This window comes from Triturus cristatus, chromosome 8, assembly GCF_964204655.1.
Source record: "Triturus cristatus chromosome 8, aTriCri1.1, whole genome shotgun sequence".
NCBI classification, from domain to species: Eukaryota; Metazoa; Chordata; class Amphibia; order Caudata; family Salamandridae; genus Triturus; species Triturus cristatus.
In genome coordinates this window covers 1469878254-1469890799 of record NC_140591.1, presented here as the reverse complement: position 1 = coordinate 1469890799, position 12546 = coordinate 1469878254, and the positions used below count along the sequence as shown (strand labels likewise).

The window sequence follows — 12546 nt, the reverse complement described above, 5'->3', positions numbered from 1 at the left end:
ACACTGGCGCAGGGTCAGGATTATGGGTGTGGCTACGCTGATTGTTCGTGTTTAGCCATCCTGTGCAAGGGTCTCATTGGTCAGAGCCTGATGAGAGGCGTGGTTTTTGAGAAGTGAGCCCAAAAGTGTCCAGCATAGGGCGGGGCCAAGCGAGCTCTCTGTGAATGGAGAGTCGCCCGTGGGCGGGTCTTCCCGGAACCTCGCGGAGAGGGGCGCGCGCGCGCCCGCCCCCTGAGCCTCACGAGAGCCGCCCGGGGAGGAGCAGCTCCAGCAGCAGTGCTACAGCTCCTGCCTGTCTGCGCCCTGCTGCCGGGAGCACCACACCCCCGGGGCTGCTGCTGCGGGAGCCGCTGACACCCGAGAGCCCGCGGCCATCGCCTGCCCCTGGCTTCAGCCCAATCCCCTAAACCGTGGATGTACCGCACCTGCCCCCCGGGGGCGCATCCAAAGGTCAGGAGGGTGCCTGCCTGTCCGTGTTAAAGGTCCGTTATCTTCTGCACTTTCGCTTCGCCCTCTATGTCCCGGGCGTTAACTTGAGTGGCTGGAGCAAGGGAGCTGCACTCAGCGGAAGGATTGTTACTTGTTTGGTTGTCACTCCGGGTGGACGGACACACAGGAGGCTGCCGGGAGGGCTCTGTTGAAGGTGAGTGTCTGACTTGTCTGCCATGCATGTGCTGTCACCCACATTACACCTGGGATGGTGGCGAGACTGGGGCACCTATAAGCGCCTAGACCACAGTGCCCTCTTGTCTTCTGGTCTGAGTGACTACCTGTCCCATGCACTGACCGGGGTCTGCAGAGGCCAAGTTCACTTACAACGAGGGTTTCTTGGCGCTATATGGGTGCATGATGTATCGTTCATTGTATGGCTTCCCTGCGCAGGTTAGTGCATCAGGGCTACTTACTGCTTCACTGTGCACGAGCTGTTTTCGGATTAGTGCAAGAAGGGCACCTGCTGGTGACTACGTACAGAATACCCGGCAGTGCAGGTATAAGGGCACGCACCTGCTCCCTGTGCATTCTTTTCACCCACTGTACCTGGCGGTTCGTCGATGCACTGTACCGACTGCCAGATTCTGTTTGCACGCGTGAGCACGGCAATGCATACATAGTCTCTGCCAGGGAGTGCAAATAAATCACCCCGTGTTTCATTGTGTTCGCGCTGAGTTTAATGCACACATGGCACCAGCTGGTTCACCGATTCGAGGTCCTTGACGTCTTTTTATAATGATGCAATGAGCGGGTCAGTTCCAGCAGAGTACCTGGGCGTTAGTGCACACAGCATACCTCATAGTACATACATGTTATCTGATGGTTCGCTCATAAAAGGTACCTGCGTGATACTTGGTGGTTGGTGTGCACAGCTTACTTGATCCATGTGCCTTTCTTCTTTAGTCCATGCAGGCTATCAATTATGAAGTGTATTCAGAGTACGTACTGGCTAATTCATGCAAAGTAACCAGGTTCTTAATACGGATACCTGAAACCATGGGGCCTAGTCCCACCCATATATACTCAGGCTATGATTTTGATGTCGGCGTTAGCCAAGTCCTTTTGATTTTACTAAAGTTGTATGAATAATATACTTCCAGGGGCTTAAAACCAGCCGTCTTCATCCATTGGTCCTTTATTGTGTCAGTCACATTTTCTTCTGTCCACTACAGAATGGGGCAATGAGTCTGCCCACTAGAGTTGGATTGGGATCAAAAATCGTCCCGGGCAGGGGCATAACATAGGCCCCCGCATCAGCCACAGTGCGGGGGGGCCCCTCAGCACTACTCACGCCGGAGAGCTCCGGATTAAATCTGGCGCGGAGCCCCTCCGTGTACCTTGCAGGGGGGGCCCCTTCAACTTTCGTGCCCGGGCACACCAAAAAAAAGTAGCCCACAATTGCATATGGCCTTTCCGCAAAACACTGCTTCAGCGAAGTTTTATGAAAAGAAAGAGGGCGGGGGCATGTTTTATTAACTTCACTTTGATTTTAAACCAAAATGCACAGATTAGTTCACACTGCTGAGCCACACATGAATACAAGTGAGGCCACTTCTGCGCAGTCCCTCTGCCCCCGCTCAGTCAGCATACATTAATGGGCCAGCCCAGCGAGAGAAAGGGAGTGATACCTCCGCCCATCTGGCTCTAGAAAGGCCACTCAGGCACCCACTGGTCCACTGGCAGCATCCTAACAGCACAGACAGCCCCCAGGCTGCCCATAAAAGCAGCCTACAGCTAGAACTCGACTACCGGCCCTTCGGTCATTTCCCGAGTGCCCAGGTTACCAATCCGACCCTGCTGCCCACTTCAGCCAGTGGCTAACTTCCCTGTGAGTGCGCCGTTCTCCCTTTCATAATCACATGCAAAGTATTTCCCTTCAGGTCCAGGGACTAGTATTACAATGTGTTTTTTTTTGCTTTTAGCCAATTCTATTTTTCTTTCAGACTGACGAGGGCCTGGCAGCTCCCACAACAATACAGTTTTGCAGCAAGCATTGATAAAGCCAAAAGGCTGTATCCCATGCCAGACTTATTTGCATTGCCAAAGCTTGTTCTGAAAGGCAGCCAGTCTATGTGAATTAGGATGCACCCCCTCCATAGCTTGAAGGGGATGAATACTTTTCTGTTACTTCACTGAGGGTGCCTGCAGTTTGGTGCACACTCGGGAAGCCTGCTGGATAGCACATAGAGCAGGGGAGTTGTAGGGTGCACCTGGTAGTTTGCTGCACACAGGACAGCTAGTGTTTAGCGCATAGACGATAGCTGCAGGTTAGTGTACTCGGGTCACCTGCTAGTTCACGAAAGTACCTAGGCATCCCATCCCATCCCCTTCCCAGCACATATAAAACACAGACTAATGGCCCTGCCCTTTGGCTGCATTCCAGCATTGGCGAGTCGGTCAACATGGGACCACAGCGGACCCACAGAAGGCAGACTTCGTAAAGTGAAAAAAGAGGACTTTACCCACCTAGTGAGTGTTTGTCCCAACGTGTGCATCCTTCGACCAATGTTATCAAAAAAGGTTCTTAGTGACAAGAGGCATTCGACCGTGCAGGGAAGCTATAACAGAGACACGACGACCCTCAATCAAACTGGAAGCTGGTTAAATTCTTGACAGTGGGTCTCATCTGATACATCTTTAAGTCATCGTTTGCCATAGTCCAGGAGATAAAGGGGTGAATGCCAGTGATTTGGATGATTGATGGGGGCAGCCTCTTTTAACTGGATGTGACTCTGGTTCAGCTTTCTCTTTTTTAACAATTACTTCTAAAAGAAGTGTGAAACCTGCATGTTATTACGCTCAGTCGCACTTTCATTTTTCTTATTTTAGATTTAATTTGTAATAAAAATATTGTTATGGTTTTATGGAACTAAAACAACAAATCTTGAAATGTGGTCCATGAAGGGAGCTGCAGGTCACTGCATTGATTACAGAAAGAGGCGAGGTGCCGGCCAGGGCACGTTCCTTGCTTCCTAGTGCCTTCAGGCCAGTGCTGCAGGACAGCTGGTGCTTAGAAGGTATCTGCAGGTTAGTGCATGGAGAGCAGATGCTGATGACTGCATGCACGGCAGCTGTAGGGTAGTGCTTGTGAGGTCCCACGTTAGTGCATACAAGGCACTGTGTTGGTGCACACAGCTGTAGTGCAGTGTGTCTAAGGTCCCAGGTTAGTTCATACAGGGCACCTTGTTGTCGGTGCACAGAGGTGACATGCAGTTAGTGCCTGCAGGGCAGATGGTGGTTACTGCATGCACGGTAAACTGTAGGGTAGTGCTTGTAAGGTCTCAAGTTAGTTCATACAGGGCACCTTGTTGTCGATGCACAGAGGTGACATGCAGTTAGTGCCTGGAGGGCAGATGGTGGTTACTGCATGCACGGTAAACTGTAGGGTAGTGCTTGTAAGGTCCCAGGTTAGTGCATACAGGGCACCTTGTTGTCGATGCACAGAGGTGACATGCAGTTAGTGCCTGGAGGGCAGATGGTGGTTACTGCATGCACGGTAAACTGTAGGGTAGTGGTTGTAAGGTCCCAGGTTAGTGCATACAGGGCATCTTGTTGTCGGTGCACAGAGGTGACATGCAGTTAGTGCCTGCAGGGCAGATGGTGGTTACTGCATGCACGGTAAACTGTAGGGTAGTGCTTGTAAGGTCCCAGGTTAGTGCATACAGGGCACCTTGTTGTCGGTGCACAGAGGTGACATGCTGTTAGTGCCTGGAGGGCAGATGGTGGTTACTGCATGCACGGTAAACTGTAGGGTAGTGCTTGTAAGGTCCCAGGTTAGTGCATACAGGGCACCTTGTTGTCGATGCACAGAAGTGACATGCAGTTGGTGCCTGGAGGGCAGATGGTGGTTACTGCATGCACGGTAAACTGTAGGGTAGTGCTTGTAAGGTCCCAGGTTAGTTCATACAGGGCACCTTGTTGTTGATGCACAGAGGTGACATGCAGTTAGTGCCTGCAGGGCAGATGGTGGTTACTGCATGCACGGTAAACTGTAGGGTAGTGCTTGTAAGTCCCAGGTTAGTGCATGCAGGGCACCTTGTTGTCGGTGCACAGAGGTGACATGCAGTTAGTGCCGGGAGGGCAGATGGTGGTTACTGTATGCACGGTAAACTGTAGGGTAGTGCTTGTAAGTCCCAGGTTAGTGCATGCAGCGCACCTTGTTGTCGGTGCACAGAGGTGACATGCAGTTAGTGCCTGCAGGGCAGATGGTGGTTACTGCATGCACGGTAAACTGTAGGGTAGTGCTTGTAAGGTCCCAGGTTAGTGCATACAGGGCACCTTGTTGTCGGTGCACAGAGGTGACATGCAGTTAGTGCCTGCAGGGCAGATGGTGGTTACTGCATGCACGGTAAACTGTAGGGTAGTGCTTGTAAGGTCCCAGGTTAGTGCATACAGGGCACCTTGTTGTCGATGCACAGAGGTGACATGCAGATAGTGCCTGGAGGGCAGATGGTGGTTACTGCATGCACGGTAAACTGTAGGGTAGTGCCTGTAAGGTCCCAGGTTAGTGCATACAGGGCACCTTGTTGTCGATGCACAGAAGTGACATGCAGTTAGTGCCTGCAGGGCAGATGGTGGTTACTGCATGCACGGTAAACTGTAGGGTAGTGCTTGTAAGATCCCAGGTTAGTGCATACAGGGCACCTTGTTGTCGATGCACAGAAGTGACCTGCAGTTAGTGCCTGGAGGGCAGATAGTGGTTACTGCATGCACGGTAAACTGTAGGGTGGTGCCTGTAAGGTCCCAGGTTAGTGCATACAGGGCACCTTGTTGTCGATGCACAGAGGTGACATGCAGTTAGTGCCTGCAGGGCAGATGGTGGTTACTGCATGCACGGTAAACTACAGGGTAGTGCTTGTAAGGTCCCAGGTTAGTGCATACAGGGCACCTTGTTGTCGATGCACAGAAGTGACATGCAGTTAGTGCCTGCAGGGCAGATGGTGGTTACTGCATGCACGGTAAACTGTAGGGTAGTGCTTGTAAGGTCCCAGGTTAGTGCATACAGGGCACCTTGTTGTCGATGCACAGAGGTGACATGCAGTTAGTGCCTGGAGGGCAGATGGTGGTTACTGCATGCACGGTAAACTGTAGGGTAGTGCTTGTAAGGTCCCAGGTTAGTGCATACAGGGCACCTTGTTGTCGATGCACAGAAGTGACATGCAGTTAGTGCCTGCAGGGCAGATGGTGGTTACTGCATGCACGGTAAACTGTAGGGTAGTGCTTGTAAGGTCCCAGGTTAGTGCATACAGGGCACCTTGTTGTTGATGTACGCAGGACCTTCAGGTTACTGTAATAAGGACATTTGGTGCGTAGCATATGGTCTAAATGCACATCACAGCATACATGGTCTTGCAGCTTAGTTCATACAAGGCATCTGCATGTTTGTCTTATAGAACACTGAAGCATTTTGACGTCACCTGCTGTTAGTTAGAATCCGTCTCACCTTTGGTGAGCGTCTGGACTGTTCTTTATTATTTAATAGCACCTTTACACTTGCTTTAATGGAATCATTCAGAATGTAGGGATGCAGCGCGTGCCTCTGGTCCTGGGTGCCCACCACTCCGCCCATCACGTATCATTGGATAACACATGGACTGATGACCACTTTATACTTTAACACTGTTCCTGCAGCACCTCCCACCCTCATTCACAGGCGTAGCCCGGCAATCCTTGAGTTGTCCCGCATGTACCTTCTTCTTGCGGGCGACCCTCATTTCAGAGAGACGTTGGTGATGCCGTTATGGGTAGGCTCTTGAGTAGACTCATTGGCTTCCAGTAATATTTCTTGACAGTAGTGCCACTTGTGTTGAAGTTTCTGGATGGCCACTAATCGTTACTGTTGTTCTGAAGTATCGCGGTGGTGATTTCTAGTAAAGGTGAGCCTTGATGTGTGAGGGAACACCTCACATGATGAACTCATGCTGAATCTCATGAAAGAACTTTGATCTTGTTTCTGAGTTTGTTTCAACTTACTTACACTAAAACAGGTGATCCATGCCATTTTTTTCTGGATATCATCTGAAAATAAATTCAAATGCAATTTAATCTAAATGGAACTTCCTCAGACACTCGTTTATCCTAAAAAAAAATGCGCTATGGATCCAACTTTCTCGTTATTCATGTTGGACAACCCCGGACTGATAGACTGATACTCACAATGAGTATATGATCCATTCCAAGTTTGTAAGATATGCACAGGGGAGAAATTTACATAATATGGATTTGCATTTTGCGGTGGCATTTATGTCGCATTTTATCTCACTGACAAGTCTTCAAAGCGCTTTCTGTTCAAGGCTAGCACGATACTTCATATGTTTTGGACCATGAGTGAGCGCTCACTGTGGCAATGTAAATGGTAATTTTGTACATGCGTCATTAATAGGAACCCCATAAACTATTATTAGACTTGTGAGAACGTTCTATTGCATTTCATCAGGCCCTATAAAGGTTTTTGAATGTGGCGGCATAGAATTATTGATTTTGTGGTGTTGGGGGGTGACTACCCCTTTCCGTTAGTCTATGCCTCAATCTGTAGAAGGGGCAAATGAGATGTGGCAAAATAAAAGACCAGGGTCTATCCTGAGCAAGAACTTGGTTGCCATTTTTTGAGTTTTTGTTGGTACTCAGATAGTCCAGTTGGCAATTCTTATGGCTGTCTCCCTTGTGACGTTGCATAACCACATGTTGTTTGTAATTAATTTTTGCGCGTTTGCTTGCATGTGCAGCACTTCAGCACAAACCGTGAATTCTAAAGTCCTTTGGTTTCTGTCTCAACCCATGCCCGGCGCCTTCAGGAAACCACCCGCGAACCATTGGGACAGCCGAGTCCCTGGCAGCGGGGCTTTTTCTTGCAAAACTTCAAAACTTGAGGAAGGAAGTTGCTTCATAAACACTTTTTGTTTCGTTTACACGTGCCATTGTTTCCCAAATGTGATGTCACGTTATTGTTACAAATCGCACTCTACATTACCTTGGGGGTGGCGGGAGACTTTGCTGGTCAGGACAAAGGTTTTTCCTTGTGTTTTGCATGATTTTTCCAAGACTGATAATTTTAAGGACTTTTCAGAGAGTGGGTGCTCTGCAATAGCCCAAGCCCTATTCTACGTGCCCTTATGTGTTTGATTGTGTAGACCGCATGTGGAAGTTGACTCATGAGATGGCACGGCCAGCCATGTGACTGTCTGCGGAAAGCCTTTCCAGGAGTCCGCGAGCCAGTGGTAAGTCAGCTGAATCCTTGGTGTCGCCTGAATGATCGAGAGGCTAATCCAGTTAACCACTTGGTGTTGTAAGATACAGATCAGTCATGTTTTTGTTTTGCTCTAGGCTATGCTATTAGGCAAGATGCCTGTTCGTAGTCAAATTACACAGTTGAAGGGAATGGATGAATTGCAGTATTTGGAATGTTTTGTACATCTCCCTACTAACTAAATTCGAACCATTGTTTGATTTTTTTGTTTGTTTTTGTTTTAGCATATCTTGAAGTCCTTTAAAGCAGCGAGGCCTTCCAGGGTTTTCATTTTTATTTATTGATTTGGTTTTATATAGCATGAACCAGCATCAGAGCTTTATTTGCAAATGTGAGGCCACCCACGGAATGTACATGAAATGGTTAACACAGCAAAAGTACCATAAAATAGACATGATGATATAGGTTGTGCGTCGCAAAGAATCTTGAGCACTTAATTTGAATTAAGAAAAGCACTATCAGTATTTCGCTCAATCCTAATCCGAATTTGTGGCATTTTATGTTAAAAGTATTTTTGTACGTTTAGGCTTTGGGTGGGGTTCTAGGTATTCCTGGGTGAGGCGGACAAAAAAAAAAGAACAATCCCATACATGTACATTTAAGGGTTATCATACCTTTTGCAGACTGTTTCCCATCCCGGAAGAACCCACAAATTTGCTTTTGTCATAAATTGGAGAAAGTGTGCTTCCAGGGAGGAAATGGTCGGAATCATCCTCCTGTTTAACAGTGGTGTAAGTAGGGGTGTGGAATTTTATATATGTACTTGTCCAAGGGACTAAATACTGCAAAAATCTACCATCTCTGAAAAAAAATTACAAAAATCCACTTGTTCCTTTTGGGTGGCATGCAGTAAGCTGAACTATTGAGGCAACCTTCCTAATATGCTGGAACTACAACAGTTTCCTCTCGAATTATGTTTAGTCTCTTATAAGGGTTTTGATTTTTTAAGTCAGTGGTTCTCAACTTGTGCTCTGTGAACACCTGGGGATCTGCGAGGCCTACTCAGGGGGCCTGCGACTGTTTATAAAATTAAACAATATTAGCAATTTAGTGGATATAGATAAAAAAACAAAATGGAAAATGTAAAGTTTTACAATGCTCTGTAAATGCGAAGGAATTTGAAACTGGAAGCTGAAAATGAAGTTGGTTTCCTTCTCTTGATTTGTTGGGAGCAGCACAAGTACAGCGAATGGAATATAGTATAGATGATTGGTGGCTTAATTGAAGCAACACTGTGTACCAAAAAAAAAAACCATGCATTTGGAGCCAAAAGACAAAGTGATATGCTAGAGTACAGCATATTGCTTTGTCTTTTAGAAATAAAACTACATTTTGAAAAGTTCCAATCTCCATAGGGGTATTTTCAACTCTAACTCCCAAAGGGTATTCCAATTACAAAGTATTAGAATATCCTTTGAGTCTATCCCACACCCACAAACTAAATTTTTTTAAGGATATTAACAACTCCTCTCCAATCTTATCCCACACTCGAAAACGTTGGGGATTTACTCCTGCCTGAGAAGCACAGAAGTAAAGATATTTTTCAGGTTGTGCAAAAAGTGCTTGTTAGGATTGTGTGTTTGTAAACTCCCTGCAACCTTCGCAGGAACAAATATATTTGCTCGTATATTTGCTCATTTCAAAATGGAATTCCGACTACAGTTTCCAGGCCTGCTTCTGTAATCTCTTGTGAATTCCTGAAATTGTAAATCTGCACCAGTGCAATGACCAGCACCTGCAAAGGCACTTTTGTAACTGTTATTTAAAGGATCACTCCCTAATTTACTGTCATGTTTCATATGATGGCTTTACACTGATTCTCCATCAGTCCTCTTTTTTTTTTTATTTTGGTATGCATCAAACATGTTCTACCAAATGATGCCTCCGAGAAATTGCATAGAAAGGTGCATAATAAATTAGAGAAACTTTTCTTTCAAGTTTTAATTTTTTTGTATATTTTATTTTGAATGCAATCAATTACCAATATTGCTTCTATGCTTATACCAGTATATGCATACAATTAGGGAGTATTCTGTGAAATATTTGAATACCATTAAAATGTAACAGTTTGCAAATATGCCCCCTTTAATGCCAGGACCACCCTCCCTAATGCAAACTGAGCTCACAGCTGATTTCATTTTCTTTGAGTGCTTGTGCTTATAGCAACGGCTGTAGAAATAATGAATCCTATATACAGGTTAGAACTACTTTTACATAGGGATTCAATTCTTGCCTTTAGTGGCATTCCATCTTCCTTCACAGATCCATACTGTGGTATGGAAACTGGCAGCTGGGGTGTTTGTGCTGCAGTGGGTTGGGCCTATTTGTCCAGTAAACAAAGCAAACACAAAAAAATGAAAACTTGTTGTCCTTGACTTGGGTGTCGGGCGATCATTCCTCACCCCCGTGGAAGTACTTTTTTTCATGGAATGTGTGCTTGTTTAAATTTTCTGCACTGGATTACTCTAAGAAATCTTCCTGGGATTTTTTGTGAATCCCAGAAAAGTCATATATCTTATCCAAAATGTATGCGAGGAAATTTCCAACTTTTACATATTTGACTGTATGAATCACGGCGAGCGAGAATTACAGCGATTGTAGGATCAACATTGACTTCAGGGTTAGTCGCTTCTCTGCTACTTCAACGTGTTGCATACTCCATGTTCATGCCTGCTCTGGTGGCAGCAGTGCGTGACTATTGAGAGTCCACCTTCTGCTCCCTTTCCCAAGCACACTTCTATTTGAAGCCCTTTAAATTATATGTGCACCCCTGTGATAACCCCTTTAGATGAAAGGATGTGTGCACAGAAACTCGTCCTTTGAATTTGACCTTTGAAGTCCTCCATCTTCTCCCACTGTTTTGGATTGGAAGATACCAAAAGTGGTGTTTTATTGTTTTTACTGATATGTGTGTGTGTGTGTGTGTTTTACAGTGTATCTCCAATTTAATTGAAATAAAATATGTACAAAAATAACACCTAATATACCTATGTTGATCTGTGACCAATAATACTGATAATGTAATTTAACTTTATTTTGGGGAGATCTTATTAAGCATACAGTAATATTTAGCAAGCACTAAGTATCAGCAGAATACTCACCTGAACTAGGGAAAACCTACCTAATTTCACCAACTATTTCCAGGACTGTATCATTATTCACGTTCCAGGGACCAATACTTGTCAAGGCTGGTGGATTTAGGTGTGGGGATACCTCCTGAAGTCAAAGAATCTGGGCCACCAATGCCCTGCACATATATCTGACCAACTCATAATTAGTCCTAGGTGGAATTTTAATTACACCTGTGGAATTTGGGAATTTCATGATATGCAGCACCTCTGTATCAGTGTATTAACCGTCCATAATCTGCTTCCTCTTCAATCTCTCATTTGATTTTATGCTTGTCTCCTACCCTGCCCAGCTCTCTGCTGCCTTTCGGCTATTTTTGAACAATAGATATACCACATGCACACGGCTGGTAAAAACCAGGAACTCCCGTTTCAATTGTATCCAATTATATGTTTTGCATAGAACTTACTTACCCCCCTCCCCTTAGATTACACCATATATATCTAACTGCAGCAGATATATGCCCCCTGATGTCATGCACCTAAAGCGGATTTGCTTCACATGTCCTGGGCATGTATGGAGTTACGCACCTTCTGGGGGACAGTAATATTTGACTTCACTCAAATCACTGAATGGACAGATGTCTCTAATACAGTTTGTGCAAAATATCATCTTCGATATAGATTCCCCAACCAACATGGGCCCTCTTCAAAATAGCCCGTATTGTGGAACAAATAATCCGTTGGGACATATCCAAATAACAAATTGTAATGCTTGTCTTAGTTACATGTTTTATAATTGGATTTTTTTTTAATACGTTGTTGTACAATGCAATTATAGGTATTGTTGACTTGTAAAAAATACCAATAAAACTATTATTTAAAAAATACCCCAGGAAAAATGGTGCTGCACCATACAGTTTTTTACCTGGGTAGTGTCATAGGTGGCAATTAAGGGTGGGTGGAACTCGTGGAGTTTTACTCTGCAGAGTTACATAAAAACTCTGCGAGATTCCGTAGAGTTCTGTGAGCGGGGGAAGTTCAGCATGTCGCGCTGCTGGCACTGATTTTTAGAACCAGGAACTTATTTCTGCTGCCCGAGTAGATTTGTTTTCTCGAGTGGCAGTTTTCTCAACGCGAAATGGTAGCGACCTGCCGTGACCGCATGCATTGAGATATCGCGGCGAGACTCGCCCTAGCACTTGATTATCTCGCTCACCAACGTTGGTGAGCTGCACGTGAGGAAAACTCCGCCACATGGTGGTTCGCTGAGTTTTTCTGGAACTCTACGCTCCAGGCAGAGCGGGCAAAATGAGGGATAATGTTTTTTTTTTCCCGTTGGCAGCCTGTCATTAAGTGCGATGGGGCCCTGCCCCTCCACCCTTTTAGAACGCATGAAGAGTGTCTGTCAGACTCAGCAAAGGTAAGGCTGACAGACACTCCTCATGGTCTGGTCAGGCAGCCAGGTGCTGTAAATGTGCAGACACCTGGCAGCCTGAGCCAAACTTTGCTAGGCTGATGATTTCACATCCCTGAAGGTGTGAACTCGTTCGGCCCTCAAATCCCCTTGAGGTCCTCCCCTTTGTGACAAGTGGGCACCTCACCATAGACTCAGACCTGGGTGCTTCAGTTTAAAGCCCAGAATTGCCCTGTGCCGAGTGTCAATCAGTGACACCTTGTCACAGAGTAGACCTTGTAAAGAACTCTCACTGACCCCATCCCACTCGGTGAAGAGGTAGG

At 46.1% G+C, this 12546-nt stretch overlaps 1 protein-coding gene across 1 annotated transcript in view; it reads left to right on the top strand.

Annotated features, from left to right (window-relative positions):
* Positions 1 to 233: 233 nt before the first annotated feature.
* Positions 234 to 12546, top strand: part of GDPD5 (glycerophosphodiester phosphodiesterase domain containing 5) — a 795759-nt gene continuing 783446 nt past the window's right edge. Inside the window, exon 1 of the mRNA XM_085623289.1 lies at positions 234 to 643. The gene's annotated coding sequence lies outside the window, so the exon portion shown is untranslated. The remainder of the gene's footprint in view (positions 644 to 12546) is intronic.